At 46.0% G+C, this 15,149-nt stretch overlaps 1 protein-coding gene across 3 annotated transcripts in view; it reads right to left on the bottom strand.

Annotated features, from left to right (window-relative positions):
* The window catches only part of LOC116957743 (uncharacterized), a 192,890-nt gene that overhangs the window by 11,731 nt on the left and 166,010 nt on the right, over positions 1-15,149 (bottom strand). The window lies entirely within an intron of this gene.

Here is a 15,149-nt window from a genome sequence, read left to right as displayed (position 1 = left end):
ACACTACTATACACTACACTATACACTACACTACTATACACTACACTACTATACACTACACTACTATACACTACACTATACACTACACTACTATACACTACACTACTATACACACGACACTCCAGCTTGTTCAGAGTGCAGCTGCTAGCGTGCTTACACGTACACTATACTATGAGCACATTAGACCAGTCCCCTTATCTCTTCATTAGCTACCGGTAAAATTCTGACTGGATGTTAAGATGCTGTTATTAACCTATAAGGCTTTAAAGGACTCACCCCACATTACCTGCAGGAACTAATCCATTTATATATTCCATTACGGTCCTTAAGATCTTCTTATCTCCACCGCTCAGCAAATCTCAGGTCTAGCTTGTGATCTTTTGGTGATCGGGCTTTCGTTAGGGTAGCACACAAGGTATGGAATCCTTGCCACTTGAAATCAGGCAGTCAAGAGTGTGTAGACGAATGTAATATTCTTGGTTCTTTCGGTAAAGTCACCACGTTGAAGGGAAACAATAAAAGAATGAAATTTATATGAAACAATAAAATTCTCACGACGTTTCGACTGTAACACAAACAGTCATCATCAGGTGTGAAAACCAACGGCAAAAATCATTTGAAAGAAGTGGCGGTTTGTATCTATTTATTTATTTTTAAACGTTAGCACCACGGACAGCGATTTGGCAAATTTGTTTATAAGGACGAGTCCATCTATGTTCGGAAAAGAGGAGGGGGGGAGACGAAAAATTAATGTATGCGGTCTGAAAGCCACCATAAGCGTGAACAATCAATTAAGACCCGAAATGGTTCATCAAATCCTTCCAATGATTGCTAAGCCCAGAATCCATCTTCTCGGTTGAAATTGTCTCTGTGCTTGTATTTGTGGATAGCCTCATGAACGAATCTCTCGTGGTAGCCAGATGGCTTACAAAGAACCTCTGTCTTGGAGAAGTCAATGTCATGTGAGCCTACTGAATTATAACAGTGATCTGCCACGGCCGAGGTGTTGGTCCTACCGTGTTTAAGGTCTGCTTTGTGTTCACGGATGCGGTCCGAGACATGTCGTTTGGTTTCTCCTATGTAACTACTACCACAGAGGCAACTTAGTTTGTAGACACCAGGGTGCTGTATTTCCGGAATCACATCTTTTACAGACGGAACCAGATCACGGATTTTATGTAATGTGTTGAAACGGACCTGGATCTTGTGTTTATTCAAGATTTTGGAGATATATCTTTTGTGATCCCCGCAATGTATGGTAAGGTGATGGTTTTGAAAGGCTCCTCAAGAGGGTCCTTCTTCATGGTTTGAGTGATGGCTTTGCGGATTGTATAGTCGGAGTAACCATTAGCCTTAAGAGCTTGGTGTACGTGCTTGAGTTCACTGCCTATGTGTTCCTGGTCGGATATAAACACAAACCGCCACTTCTTTCAAATGCTCTTGCCATTGGTTTTCACATCTGACGATGACTGCTTGTGTTGCCGTCAAAACGTCGTGAGAATTGTTATTGTTTTATATATATATTTTATTACTTTACTGTTTCCCTTCAACGTGACTGTACCCAAAGAACCAAGAAGGGTTGCCATTCCAAGGTGGTGCGTTAAGCATCAGCTGACCGATTGTTTAGAAGTATTTCACTCATACGTTTTCTTTAGTTGCACAATCTTGCCAATGAATTAATTGAGAACTACTCTTGCTTTCGGGACATGTTTTTTTTTTTAAATTGCCTTCGTATGAATATCGTTGCATGAATTTTTTAAGGACCTTTTTGTTCCTATCGCCGTGTACGCTCGCGTACTCTGAGGAATGATCGATTGTTCTGTTACCCAGTTAACAAACGTGATCATTGAGGGCTAAATGTATGGATCAATGAGGGGAACATCTCCAGGAGTACCGCGTTGACAATTCCAAGCACAAGAGTTCGCATATTAGAGTGTTAAGGTTTTAGGAATAGGTTTTACCCTTTTAACTGGCACAGTTAAAAGGGTAAAACCTATTCCTATATCTTGTTTCTGGCAAAGGAGGTCTCATAATGTTAATGCTCACCCTGAGCCCTCAATACTCTGATGGTGCGCTGTTTTTGAGCTGTACGTCTTTTGGCGTCTTCTGGTCCAACACCAGCGGAGACTAAAGGGCTCTAAGAAAATCCGTCTCTGGTGTGGACCAATCAAATTCAAGGACAGTGCCAATATTATTATCAGAGTTGTCTCTTTTGTTTGCATTTTGACTGCTTGTGTTGTGGTTATTGCAAACATGATGCCTTGAATAAAGGTGTCAGTTTTTGTGTGCCAGTTAAAAGGGTAAAACCTATTCCTATATCTTGTTTCTGGCAAAGGAGGTCTCATAATGTTAAGGTTTTGTTTAGAAATTAAAATTGCTTCACACAATACATGTCTGCGTGGTGCCTTCCTGAGTTCATGCGTAATCACCTTAATTATAAGAACTGTATCCTGCGGTGAGATATGAATTTGGAGACCTGAGACAAAACACTAATAGATAATCATTAAATGTTAAAGCGAGAATAATTGTATTATCCCGATCAATAATACGAACTTAGACAATGAAGCCGAGCTTAATCTAGCATACTTACAGCACACCTGCATAACTTCATACAATGAATTGTAAGATCCCGATTGATAATACTACCCTCATCAGCGAGGCAGGGCCTAATTATCATAACGGTGAGCATTAACATAATCGCACGCGATTACATAATTTAATGCGATGACACCTTCGTAATTAGCATAATTTATGCGCATAATGACATCAATTAACATAATTTCGGATAATTACGCGTTTCTCCAAATTTCATTTATTTTTTTTAAATTAAATTTCCATACCCGGCATATACAACATAATGGGGAACTCGTCCGGGATCTCTCGCAGACAGTTTATGCATGAATTAAGGAATGAATCACTGTTGTGTTAACCAAAGTATTGTGAACTAACATTGCCTTGTGATTGAACTCTGAAGTGGAAAACCAGAGCAGCAGAGCATAACGACGACAGTTGGATTAAGATGATTTGCTCGAGTCGAACTGACTGCATTCTGTGATACAATTGTTTTGATATTCACTCCGAAGTGGAATACCAGAGATGCTAGGATTAAGAGGAATTTTTGAGTGGCTTGCGGGATATTGGGAACTCGTATTAAAACGTACAGGCCGGTCTGCTACGGAGCAGACAAATCAGGGAGACGCACGGGAGGAGAGCACGTATCGATGACATTGAGACACATCGAGAGAAACTACTTAAGGACTTGATAAAAAATGTGACGAAAGTGACCACGATGTTAAAAAAACTACAGAAATAACGACACTGGACTCATACCCTCTCACAGAGGCAGACAGACAGAGATTATGGAATGAGGAAAAATTCGAAAAGGAAACCAGTGGGACTGACAACCCCCAAGTCAGAGAGAGACAAAAAATATTAAAGCGAAGTCGCCAGGATATTCTGTGCTGATAGCGCCAAAAAGGGCAGAGCCTTGGCAACATGAGCAGCACAGCAGAAACGGCTCACCACCAGAGAGACCCACACCACCACTCAAACACGACGGACACAGCACAGGTCGCAGGGACAGCTGACCACCAGAGAGACCCACACCACCACTCAAACACGACGGACACAGCACAGGTCGCAGGGACAGTTCACCACCAGAGAGACCCACACCACCACTCAAACACGACGGACACAGCACAGGTTGCAGGGACAGCTGACCACCAGAGAGACCCACACCACCACTCAAACACGACGGACACAGCACAGGTCGCAGGGACAGCTGACCACCAGAGAGACCCACACCACCACTCAAACACGACCGACACAGCACAGGTCGCAGGGACAGCTGACCACCAGAGAGACCCACACCACCACTCAAACACGACCGACACAGCACAGGTTGCAGGGACAGCTGACCACCAGAGAGACCCACACCACCACTCAAACACGACCGACACAGCACAGATCGCAGGGACAGCTGACCACCAGAGAGACCCACACCACCACTCAAACACGACGGACACAGCACAGGTTGCAGGGACAGCTGACCACCAGAGAGACCCACACCACCACTCAAACACGACGGACACAGCACAGGTTGCAGGGACAGCTGACCACCAGAGAGACCCACACCACCACTCAAACACGACCGACACAGCACAGGTTGCAGGGACAGCTGACCACCAGAGAGACCCACACCACCACTCAAACACGACGGACACAGCACAGGTCGCAGGGACAGCTGACCACCAGAGAGACCCACACCACCACTCAAACACGACGGACACAGCACAGGTTGCAGGGACAGCTCACCACCAGAGAGACTCACACCACCACTCAAACACGACGGACACAGCACAGGTTGCAGGGACAGCTGACCACCAGAGAGACCCACACCACCACTCAAACACGACGGACACAGCACAGGTTGCAGGGACAGCTCACCACCAGAGAGACCCACACCACCACTCAAACACGACGGACACAGCACAGATCGCAGGGACAGCTGACCACCAGAGAGACCCACACCACCACTCAAACACGACGGACACAGCACAGGTTGCAGGGACAGCTCACCACCAGAGAGACCCACACCACCACTCAAACACGACGGACACAGCACAGGTCGCAGGGACAGCTGACCACCAGAGAGACCCACACCACCACTCAAACACGACGGACACAGCACAGGTCGCAGGGACAGCTGACCACCAGAGAGACCCACACCACCACTCAAACACGACGGACACAGCACAGATCGCAGGGACAGCTGACCACCAGAGAGACCCACACCACCACTCAAACACGACGGACACAGCACAGATCGCAGGGACAGCTGACCACCAGAGAGACCCACACCACCACTCAAACACGACCGACACAGCACAGGTTGCAGGGACAGCTGACCACCAGAGAGACCCACACCACCACTCAAACACGACAGACACAGCACAGGTTGCAGGGACAGCTCACCACCAGAGAGACCCACACCACCACTCAAACACGACCGACACAGCACAGGTCGCAGGGACAGCTGACCACCAGAGAGACCCACACCACCACTCAAACACGACCGACACAGCACAGGTTGCAGGGACAGCTGACCACCAGAGAGACCCACACCACCACTCAAACACGACCGACACAGCACAAGTTGCAGGGACAGCTCACCACCAGAGAGACGCAAAAACCACCACTCAAAACAATCCACACCACAGACGAGCGACACAAACATCGCGACAGGCACGGGGCACAAGACAAATGTAAATATGAAACATCAAACAAAGACCACATATAGGAATAGGTTTTACCCTTTTAACTGGCACAAAAACTGACACCTTTATTCAAGGCATCATGTTTGCAATGACCACAACACAAGCAGTCAAAATGCAAACAAAAAAGACAACTCTGATAATAATATTGGCACTGTCCTTGAATTTGATTGGTCCACACCCGAGACAGCTTTTCTTAGAGCCCTTTAGTCTCCATTGGTGTTGGACCAGAAGACGCCAAAAGGCGTACAACTCAAAAACAGCGCACTATCAGAGTATTGAGGGCTCGGGGTGAGCATTAACATTATGAGACCTCCTTTGCCAGTAAACAAGATATAGTAATAGGTTTTACCCCTTTTAACTGGCACAAAAAACTGACACCTTTATTCAAGGCATCGTGTTTGCAATAACCACAACACAAGCAGTCAAAATACAAACACAAAAAGACAACTCTGATAATAATAATATTATTGGCACTGTCCTTGAATTTGATTGGTCCACACCAGAGACAGCTTTTCTTAGAGGCCCTTTAGTCTCTCCACTGGTGTTGGACCAGAAGACGCCAAAAGGCGTACAACTCAAAAACAGCGCACCATCAGAGTATTGAGGGCTCGGGGTGAGCATTTACATTATGAGACCTCCTTTGCCAGAAACAAGATATAGGAATAGGTTTTACCCTTTTAACTGGCACACAAAAACTGACACCTTTATTCAAGGCATCGTGTTTGCAATAACCACAACACAAGCAGTCAAAATGCAAACACAAGAAAGACAACTCTGATAATAATATTGGCACTGTCCTTGAATTTGATTGGTCCACACCCGAGACAGCTTTTCTTAGAGCCTAGTCTTGTTAAAAGGGTAAAACCTATTCCTATATCTTGTTTCTGGCAAAGGAGGTCTCATAATGTAAATGCTCACCCCGAGCCCTCAATACTCTGATAGTGCGCTGTTTTTGAGTTGTACGCCTTTTGGCGTCTTCTGGTCCAACACCAATGGAGACTAAAGGGCTCTAAGAAAAGCTGTCTCTGGTGTGGACCAATCAAATTCAAGGACAGTGCCAATATCATTATCAGAGTTGTCTTTCTTGTTTGCATTTTGACTGCTTGTGTTGTGGTCATTGCAAACACGATGCCTTGAATAAAGGTGTCAGTTTTTGTGCCAGTTAAAAGGGGTAAAACCTATTCCTATAAGGTTAGGAACGATTTCAAAGAGCTGAGCCTGACAGTGATTCGGAAGTTTGGGGAATATTAAACACTGTCTGAGGGACCTTCAAGCTGTTTCTCGCACACAGCCTAAAGGTCCGCGGTCTGAGCGTGGCTGTATGTTTCACTCCAGCGCTGTCCTCCAGACAGCCTGGTCCCTTCACCTGATGAAGGCCACTTGTGTTGTGGCCGAAACGTCGTGATTTTTGTTGTTGTATTTTTTTTACCTACGTGACTTTACCGAATAGAACCAAAGAGTAAAGAGTAATTCCTTCGCTCTGGTGTTAATTCCTGCTCTCCCGTGCTGCGGGAAGACAAAGGCGGCCGGGGTCTCTCTGGGACACAGTTCATCCTGGCTGTGTAAGCGTGACCCATTCTGCCTCATCTCTTCTCGATAACTCTTGATGATTTAACACTGCATCATTATTATTTGTTTATGTTCCCCAAGATTTGTGATTTAACATTGTATTAACTTTTGCTCCTCATCTGTATCCGAGGGTCCGGGCTATTATGTTTGGGTTATCATTTATTCCATTTACTTCCTGATGTCCTGAGGTTAGAGAATTCTGTTTTGACTTAGGAATAACCCTGACTGCCAGAACTATTCTTGATGCTTCGGTCAGGACGTGTAGAAAATTATTGAAGGCGAAAATAACATTTGGCATCGAATGAATAAATGGGCGATGATTCACGGACGTAGATTGTGGCCTGGTTTTTAATTGTAGTGAGTGTGAGGATCGACAATGTTAGCTTATGCTTGTAGCTGAGTTCTGAACTTTAACCGTTGCTTTAATAGCGAGCGAAATTGTTTAAACTCGCTTGTGCGCGTGGCTTCACACTGTCTAGGATCCTCAAGATGGAGCCCTTGGCGACTGGAATTCCCTTCGAGTGTTTCACTCCCTCGCTCCCCCCCCTCCCGTCTCCTTTTGACTTGGTTCATTACCTTTTATGGTTCATCTCCTGGTGGCCTGGGGTTCGAGGGGAGGGCCTCGGCTTTCATTATTGATTTTTTTAATGGCCTTTTTGCGACCTCCATCTGCTGGTAGCTGGGATGAGTTAGTGGGTGTTTATTTACTCCTTTAGGTTACTATTTAAAAAATATATATCGCCAAATATTTTTTATTGATATTAATTGCGGAAAAAGGGCCGTATACAACAGCCTGAACTTAAAGGCAAGACGCCTCACCAATGTTGAACAACATTCAACGGATATAATGTAGGGCGCGATTGTACCGGCAATCAGAACGCAGTAATTGTAGGCATGCTATTCATATTCTTTGGCATTTAAGCAGGGTTAGTTATGCTCGTTTTAAATGCTGACTCGCTTGGGGTCTAAACACTGACTTTAACAGCAAAATATCCGGGCATGCCAAGTAACCCATCCAACAGTTCTAATTTTAATGCAGAAAATCTAAAATATCAACTTATATATATGAAAAAAAAAATAATTGAGCGTTAGTTTGTGGTCAAAGTGTAAGATATAAAAATGAACAACGCCCATCATCAACAGGGACGCGCTCCATCGTTGAGGATTCGATCTCAAAATAATTCCTCAGCAGCTCCCTCGGGCGCATTGCTCTGGACTGTGGGTGGAGGCGTGGCTGTGACGTAGAGGATGTGACGTCACGTGGAGCGGTGCTTGGGACCGGAAACAGGAGAGGCCTGGGTTCGAGTGCAGACGCCGTTGGTCAACGCAGCGTGGGTGAGCGGGTGAGAGATTGAGTGGGTGAGTGGTGAGTGGGTGAGTGAGTGAGTGGGTGGGTGGGTGAGTGAGTGGGTGGTGAGTGGGTGGTGAGTGGGTGAGTGGGTGAGCGAGTGGGTGGGTGAGTGAGTGGGTGAATGAGCGAGTGGGTGGGTGAGTGAGTGGGTGGGTGAGCGAGTGGGTGGGTGAGTGAGTGGGTGAATGAGCGAGTGGGCGGGTGGGTGAGCGAGTGGGTGGGTGAGCGAGTGGGTGAGTGAGTGAGTGGGTGAGTGAGTGGGTGGTGAGTGGGTGAGTGGTGAGTGGGTGAGTGAGTGAGTGGGTGAGTGAGTGAGTGGGTGAGCGAGTGGGTGGGTGAGTGAGTGGGTGAATGAGCGAGTGGGTGGGTGAGTGAGTGGGTGGGTGAGCGAGTGGGTGGGTGAGTGAGTGGGTGAATGAGCGAGTGGGCGGGTGGGTGAGCGAGTGGGTGGGTGAGCGAGTGGGTGGGTGAGCGAGTGGGTGAGTGAGTGAGTGGGTGAGTGAGTGGGTGAGTGGGTGGGTGAGCGAGTGGGTGGGTGAGCGAGTGGGTGGGTGAGTGAGTGGGTGAATGAGCGAGTGGGTGGGTGAGTGGGTGGGTGAATGATCGAGTGGGCGGGTGGGTGAGCGAGTGGGTGAGTGAGTGGGTGAATGAGCGAGTGGGTGGGTGAGTGAGTGGGTGAATGAGCGAGTGGGCGGGTGGGTGAGCGAGTGGGTGGGTGAGCGAGTGGGTGAGAGAGTGAGTGGGTGGGTGTGAGATTGAGTGAGTGGATGAGTGAGTGGGTGAGTGGGTGTGAGATTGAGTGCGTTAGAGGTTGAGTGAGTGTAGCAGAGTGAGTCAGTGAGTGTGATAGAGTGAGGGACAGTGAGTTAGTGAGAGACAGTGAGTTAGTTAGTGAGAGTGAGTTAGTGAGAGTGAGTTAGTGAGAGTGAGTTAGTGAGAGTGAGTTAGTGAGACAGTGAGTTAGTGAGAGTGAGTTAGTGAGAGTGAGTTAGTGAGAGTGAGTTAGTGAGAGACAGTGAGTTAGTGAGAGTGAGTTAGTGAGAGTGAGTTAGTGAAAGACAGTGAGTTAGTGAGACAGTGAGTTAGTGAGAGTGAGTTAGTGAGAGTGAGTTAGTGAGAGTGAGTTAGTGAGAGACAGTGAGTTAGTGAGAGTGAGTTAGTGAGAGTGAGTTAGTGAGAGTGAGTTAGTGAGGGTGAGTTAGTGAGAGTGAGTTAGTGAGAGTGAGTTAGTGAGAGTGAGTTAGTGAGACAGTGAGTTAGTGAGAGTGAGTTAGTGAGCGTGAGTTAGTGAGAGTGAGTTAGTGAGAGTGAGTTAGTGAGAGTGAGTTAGTGAGCGTGAGTTAGTAAGAGTGAGTTAGTGAGAGTGAGTTAGTGAGAGTGAGTTAGTGAGAGACAGTGAGTTAGTGAGAGTGAGTTAGTGAGAGTGAGTTAGTGAGAGACAGTGAGTTAGTGAGAGTGAGTTAGTGAGAGTGAGTTAGTGAGAGTTAGTGAGAGTGAGTTAGTGAGCGTGAGTTAGTGAGAGTGAGTTAGTGAGAGTGAGTTAGTGAGAGTGAGTTAGTGAGAGTGAGTTAGTGAGAGTGAGTTAGTGAGAGTGAGTTAGTGAGAGGGAGTTAGTGAGAGTGAGTTAGTGAGAGAGAGTTGGTGAGAGACAGTGAGTTAGTGAGAGTGAGTTAGTGAGAGTGAGTTAGTGACAGTGAGTTAGTGAGAGTGAGTTAGTGAGAGACAGTGAGTTAGTGAGAGTGAGTTAGTGAGAGTGAGTTAGTGAGAGTGAGTTAGTGAGAGTGAGTTAGTGAGAGAGCGTGAGTTAGTGAGAGTGAGTTAGTGAGAGTGAGTTAGTGAGAGACAGTTTGTTAGTGAGAGTGAGTTAGTGAGAGTGAGTTAGTGAGAGTGAGTTAGTGAGAGTGAGTTAGTGAGAGAGAGTTAGTGAGAGTGAGTTAGTGAGAGTGAGTTAGTGAGAGTGAGTTAGTGAGAGACAGTGAGTTAGTGAGAGTGAGTTAGTGAGAGTGAGTTAGTGAGAGTGAGTTAGTGACAGTGAGTTAGTGAGAGTGAGTTAGTGAGAGTGAGTTAGTGAGAGTGAGTTAGTGAGAGTGAGTTAGCGAGAGTGAGTTAGTGAGAGACAGTGAGTTAGTGAGAGTGAGTTAGTGAGAGACAGTGAGTTAGTGACAGTGAGTTAGTGACAGTGAGTTAGTGAGAGTGAGTTAGTGAGAGTGAGTTAGTGCGAGACAGTGAGTTAGTGAGAGTGAGTTAGTGAGAGTGAGTTAGTGAGAGGAAGTGAGTTAGTGAGACAGTGAGTTAGTGAGAGTGAGTTAGTGAGAGTGAGTTAGTGAGAGTGAGTTAGTGAGAGTGAGTTAGTGAGAGTGAGTTAGTGAGAGTGAGTTAGTGAGAGTGAGTTAGTGAGAGACAGTGAGTTAGTGAGAGTGAGTTAGTGAGAGTGAGTTAGTGAGAGTGAGTTAGTGAGAGTGAGTTAGTGAGTTAGTGAGAGTGAGTTAGTGAGAGTGAGTTAGTGAGAGTGAGTTAGTGAGAGTGAGTTAGTGAGAGTGAGTTGGTGAGAGTGAGTTAGTGAGAGTGAGTTAGTGAGAGACAGTGAGTTAGTGAGAGTGAGTTAGTGAGAGTGAGTTAGTGAGAGTGAGTTGGTGAGAGTGAGTTAGTGAGAGTGAGTTAGTGAGAGTGAGTTAGTGAGAGTGAATTAGTGAGAGACAGTGAGTTAGTGAGAGTGGGTTAGTGAGAGACAGTGAGTTAGTGAGAGTGAGTTAGTGAGAGTGAGTTAGTGAGAGACAGTGAGTTAGTGAGAGTGAGTTAGTGAGAGTGAGTTAGTGAGAGTGAGTTAGTGAGAGACAGTGAGTTAGTGAGAGACAGTGAGTTAGTGAGAGTGAGTTAGTGAGAGACAGTGAGTTAGTGAGAGTGAGTTAGTGAGAGTGAGTTAGTGAGAGTGAGTTAGTGAGAGTGAGTTAGTAGTATTTGTAGTCTTTAATTATTACAAATCACGCTACAGAAAGTAAACATTTGCCCCCTCGCTTTGTGCTGATGTTTGTGATGTCCACATTCCTGCGGCGAGGACTGTCGGGAGGCCTGGCATACACCTAGGCCTCAGGCTTCGTATTCATTATCATTTATTGTTGTATAATTGGAATTATTATCTTTTATTTCATTCATTAAATTGCAAGCGTATATAGAACACCATCTCATTGGTCTATTCACCTTTAAATTCGTGGTTTTATTGTTAAACTGTGTAGTTATGTTTTAAGCGAGTGAGGTGGTGGTAGTACTAATTGTGAATTTTGAGTTACGCATAAATCATCGTGGAATGGATTTGTCTGCGTGCACCTAGCCTGGCACGGGTGATGTGGGAATTCTTATTATTAAGGAGTTAAAGAGATTGTTTAGTTGTGCGTGTCTGTTGTGTTTGCCTCTGTCGGTTTACATAGCTATATTTGTAGATATGTGTTAATTTATGATGGGTGGTGGTGGTGGTGGTGATGATGGTTCATGATGGTGATCGTGATGGGTGGTGATGATGATGTTGGTGATCGTGATGGGTGGTGGTGGTGATGGGTGGGTGGTGATGATGATGATGGTGATCGTGATGGGTGGTGATGATGATGTTGGTGATCGTGATGGGTGGTGGTGATGATGGGTAGGTGGTGGTGGTGATGATGTTGGTGATCGTGATGGGTGGTGATGATGGTGATCGTGATGGGTGGTGATGATGATGATGGTGATCGTGATGGGTGGTGATGATGATGGGTAGGTGGTGGTGATGATGATGTTGGTGATCTTGATGGGTGGTGATGATGATGTTGGTGATCGTGATGGGTGGTGGTGATGATGGGTGGTGGTGGTGGTGGTGGTGATGTTGGTGATCGTGATGGGTGTTGATGATGATGGGTGGTGGTGGTGGTGGTGATGATGTTGGTGATCGTGATGGGTGGTGATGATGATGGGTAGGTGGTGGTGATGATGTTGGTGATCGTGATGGGTGGTGATGATGATGGGTAGGTGGTGGTGGTGATGATGTTGGTGATCGTGATGGGTGGTGATGATGATGATGGTGATCGTGATGGGTGGTGATGATGATGGTGATCGTGATGGGTGGTGATGATGATGATGGGTAGGTGGTGGTGATGTTGGGTGACGATGGTTCATGATGTTTCTGGATGGTGATAATGATGGTTGGTGTTGGTGATGATGGGTCATGTTGTTGATAGGTGGTTGATGATAATGTGTGTTTATGATGATGATGGATGGTGATGATGATACTGGGTGGTGATGATGATGGGTGGTGATTGATTATGATAGGTGGTGATTATGATAACATGATGGATGGTGATGATGATGGGTGTTGGTGTTGATAGGTGGTTTATGATCGTGGGTGGTGATAAAGGATGGTGATGATGATGGTTGGTGATGATAGGTGCTGATGATGATTGGTGGTAATTATGATGACTGATGATAACAATGATGATGGGTGATGATGATCGGCGATGTTGTGATGGTTGGTGGTGTTGATGGGTGATTTATGTTGATGGGTTGTGGTGGTAATGGGTGGCCGTGGTGATTATAGGTGGTGGTGGTGGTGATGATGATGGGTGACGATGGTTCATGATGGTGGTGATTGTGATGGATGGTGATGATGACGATGGGTGGTGAGGATAGTGGGTGGTGATCATGATTGGTGGTGATTGATTATGATGGATTGTAATTATGATGAGTTGTGATTGCGATGGATGATGATGATGATTGGTAACGTGATGGATGGTGATGATGATGATGATGATGGCTGTTAGTGTTGATAGGTGGTTTATGATGATGATGATGAGTTGTGGTGGTAATTGGTGGCCGTAGTGATGATGGGTGCTGGTGATGATGATGATGGGTGGTTATGATGGCTAATGATGATACGTGGTGATGATGGTAAGTGGTGGTGATGGGTGATTTATGTTGATGATGATGATGATGAGTTGTGGTGGTAATGAGTGGCCGTGGTGATGATGGGTGCTGGAGATGTTTATGGGTGCTGGTGATGATAATGGGTGGCTATGATGGCTAATGATGATACGTGGTGATGATGGTAAGTGGTGGTGATGGGTGATTTATGTTGATGATGATGATGAGTTGTGGTGGTAATTGGTGGCCGTGGTGATGATGGGTGCTGGAGATGTTTATGGGTGCTGGTGATGATGATGATGGGTGGTTATGATGGCTAATGATGATACGTGGTGATGATGGTAAGTGGTGGTGGTGATGGGTGATTTATGTTGATGATGATGATGATGAGTTGTGGTGGTAATTGGTGGCCATGGTGATGATGGGTGCTGGAGATGTTTATGGGTGCTGGTGATGATGGGTGGTTATGATGGCTAATGATGATGTGTGGTGATGATGGTAAGTGGTGGTGATGGGTGATTTATGTTGATGATGATGATGAGTTGTGGTGGTAATTGGTGGCCGTGGTGATGATGGGTGCTGGAGATGTTTATGGGTGCTGGTGATGATGATGATGGGTGGTTATGATGGCTAATGATGATACGTGGTGATGATGGTAAGTGGTGGTGATGGGTGATTTATGTTGATGATGATGATGAGTTGTGGTGGTAATGAGTGGCCGTGGTGATGATGGGTGCTGGAGATGTTTATGGGTGCTGGTGATGATGATGGGTGGTTATGATGGCTAATGATGATACGTGGTGATGATGGTAAGTGGTGGTGATGGGTGATTTATGTTGATGATGATGATGAGTTGTGGTGGTAATTGGTGGCCGTGGTGATGATGGGTGCTGGAGATGTTTATGGGTGCTGGTGATGATAATGGGTGGTTATGATGGCTAATGATGATACGTGGTGATGATGGTAAGTGGTGGTGATGGGTGATTTATGTTGATGATGATGAGTTGTGGTGGTAATGAGTGGCCGTGGTGATGATGGGTGCTGGAGATGTTTATGGGTGCTGGTGATGATGATGATGGGTGGTTATGATGGCTAATGATGATACGTGGTGATGATGGTAAGTGGTGGTGGTGATGGGTGATTTATGATGATGATGATGAGTTGTGGTGGTAATTGGTGGCCGTGGTGATGATGGGTGCTGGAGATGTTTATGGGTGCTGGTGATGATAATGGGTGGTTATGATGGCTAATGATGATACGTGGTGATGATGGTAAGTGGTGGTGATGGGTGATTTATGTTGATGATGATGAGTTGTGGTGGTAATTGGTGGCCGTGGTGATGATGGGTGCTGGAGATGTTTATGGGTGCTGGTGATGATGATGATGGGTGGTTATGATGGCTAATGATGATACGTGGTGATGATGGTAAGTGGTGGTGGTGATGGGTGATTTATGTTGATGATGATGATGAGTTGTGGTGGTAATTGGTGGCCGTGGTGATGATGGGTGCTGGAGATGTTTATGGGTGCTGGTGATGATGGGTGGTTATGATGGCTAATGATGATATGTGGTGATGATGGTAAGTGGTGGTGATGGGTGATTTATGTTGATGATGATGATGAGTTGTGGTGGTAATTGGTGGCCGTGGTGATGATGGGTGCTGGAGATGTTTATGGGTGCTGGTGATGATGATAATGGGTGGTTATGATGGCTAATGATGATACGTGGTGATGATGGTAAGTGGTGGTGATGGGTGATTTATGTTGATGATGAGTTGTGGTGGTAATGAGTGGCCGTGGTGATGATGGGTGCTGGAGATGTTTATGGGTGCTGGTGATGATGATGGGTGGTTATGATGGCTAATGATGATACGTGGTGATGATGGTAAGTGGTGGTGGTGATGGGTGATTTATGTTGATGATGATGATGAGTTGTGGTGGTAATTGGTGGCCGTGGTGATGATGGGTGCTGGAGATGTTTATGGGTGCTGGTGATGATAATGGGTGGTTATGATGGCTAATGATGATACGTGGTGATGATGGTAAGTGGTGGTGATGGGTGATTTATGT

Source organism: Petromyzon marinus, chromosome 85 (genome assembly GCF_048934315.1).
Source record: "Petromyzon marinus isolate PM22_M1 ecotype Great Lakes invasive population chromosome 85, UKy_Petmar_22M1.pri1.0, whole genome shotgun sequence".
In the NCBI taxonomy this organism is placed as follows: domain Eukaryota; kingdom Metazoa; phylum Chordata; class Hyperoartia; order Petromyzontiformes; family Petromyzontidae; genus Petromyzon; species Petromyzon marinus.
The sequence above is the reverse complement of the archived record's forward strand: the minus strand, read 5'-3'. Positions and strand labels throughout refer to the sequence as shown.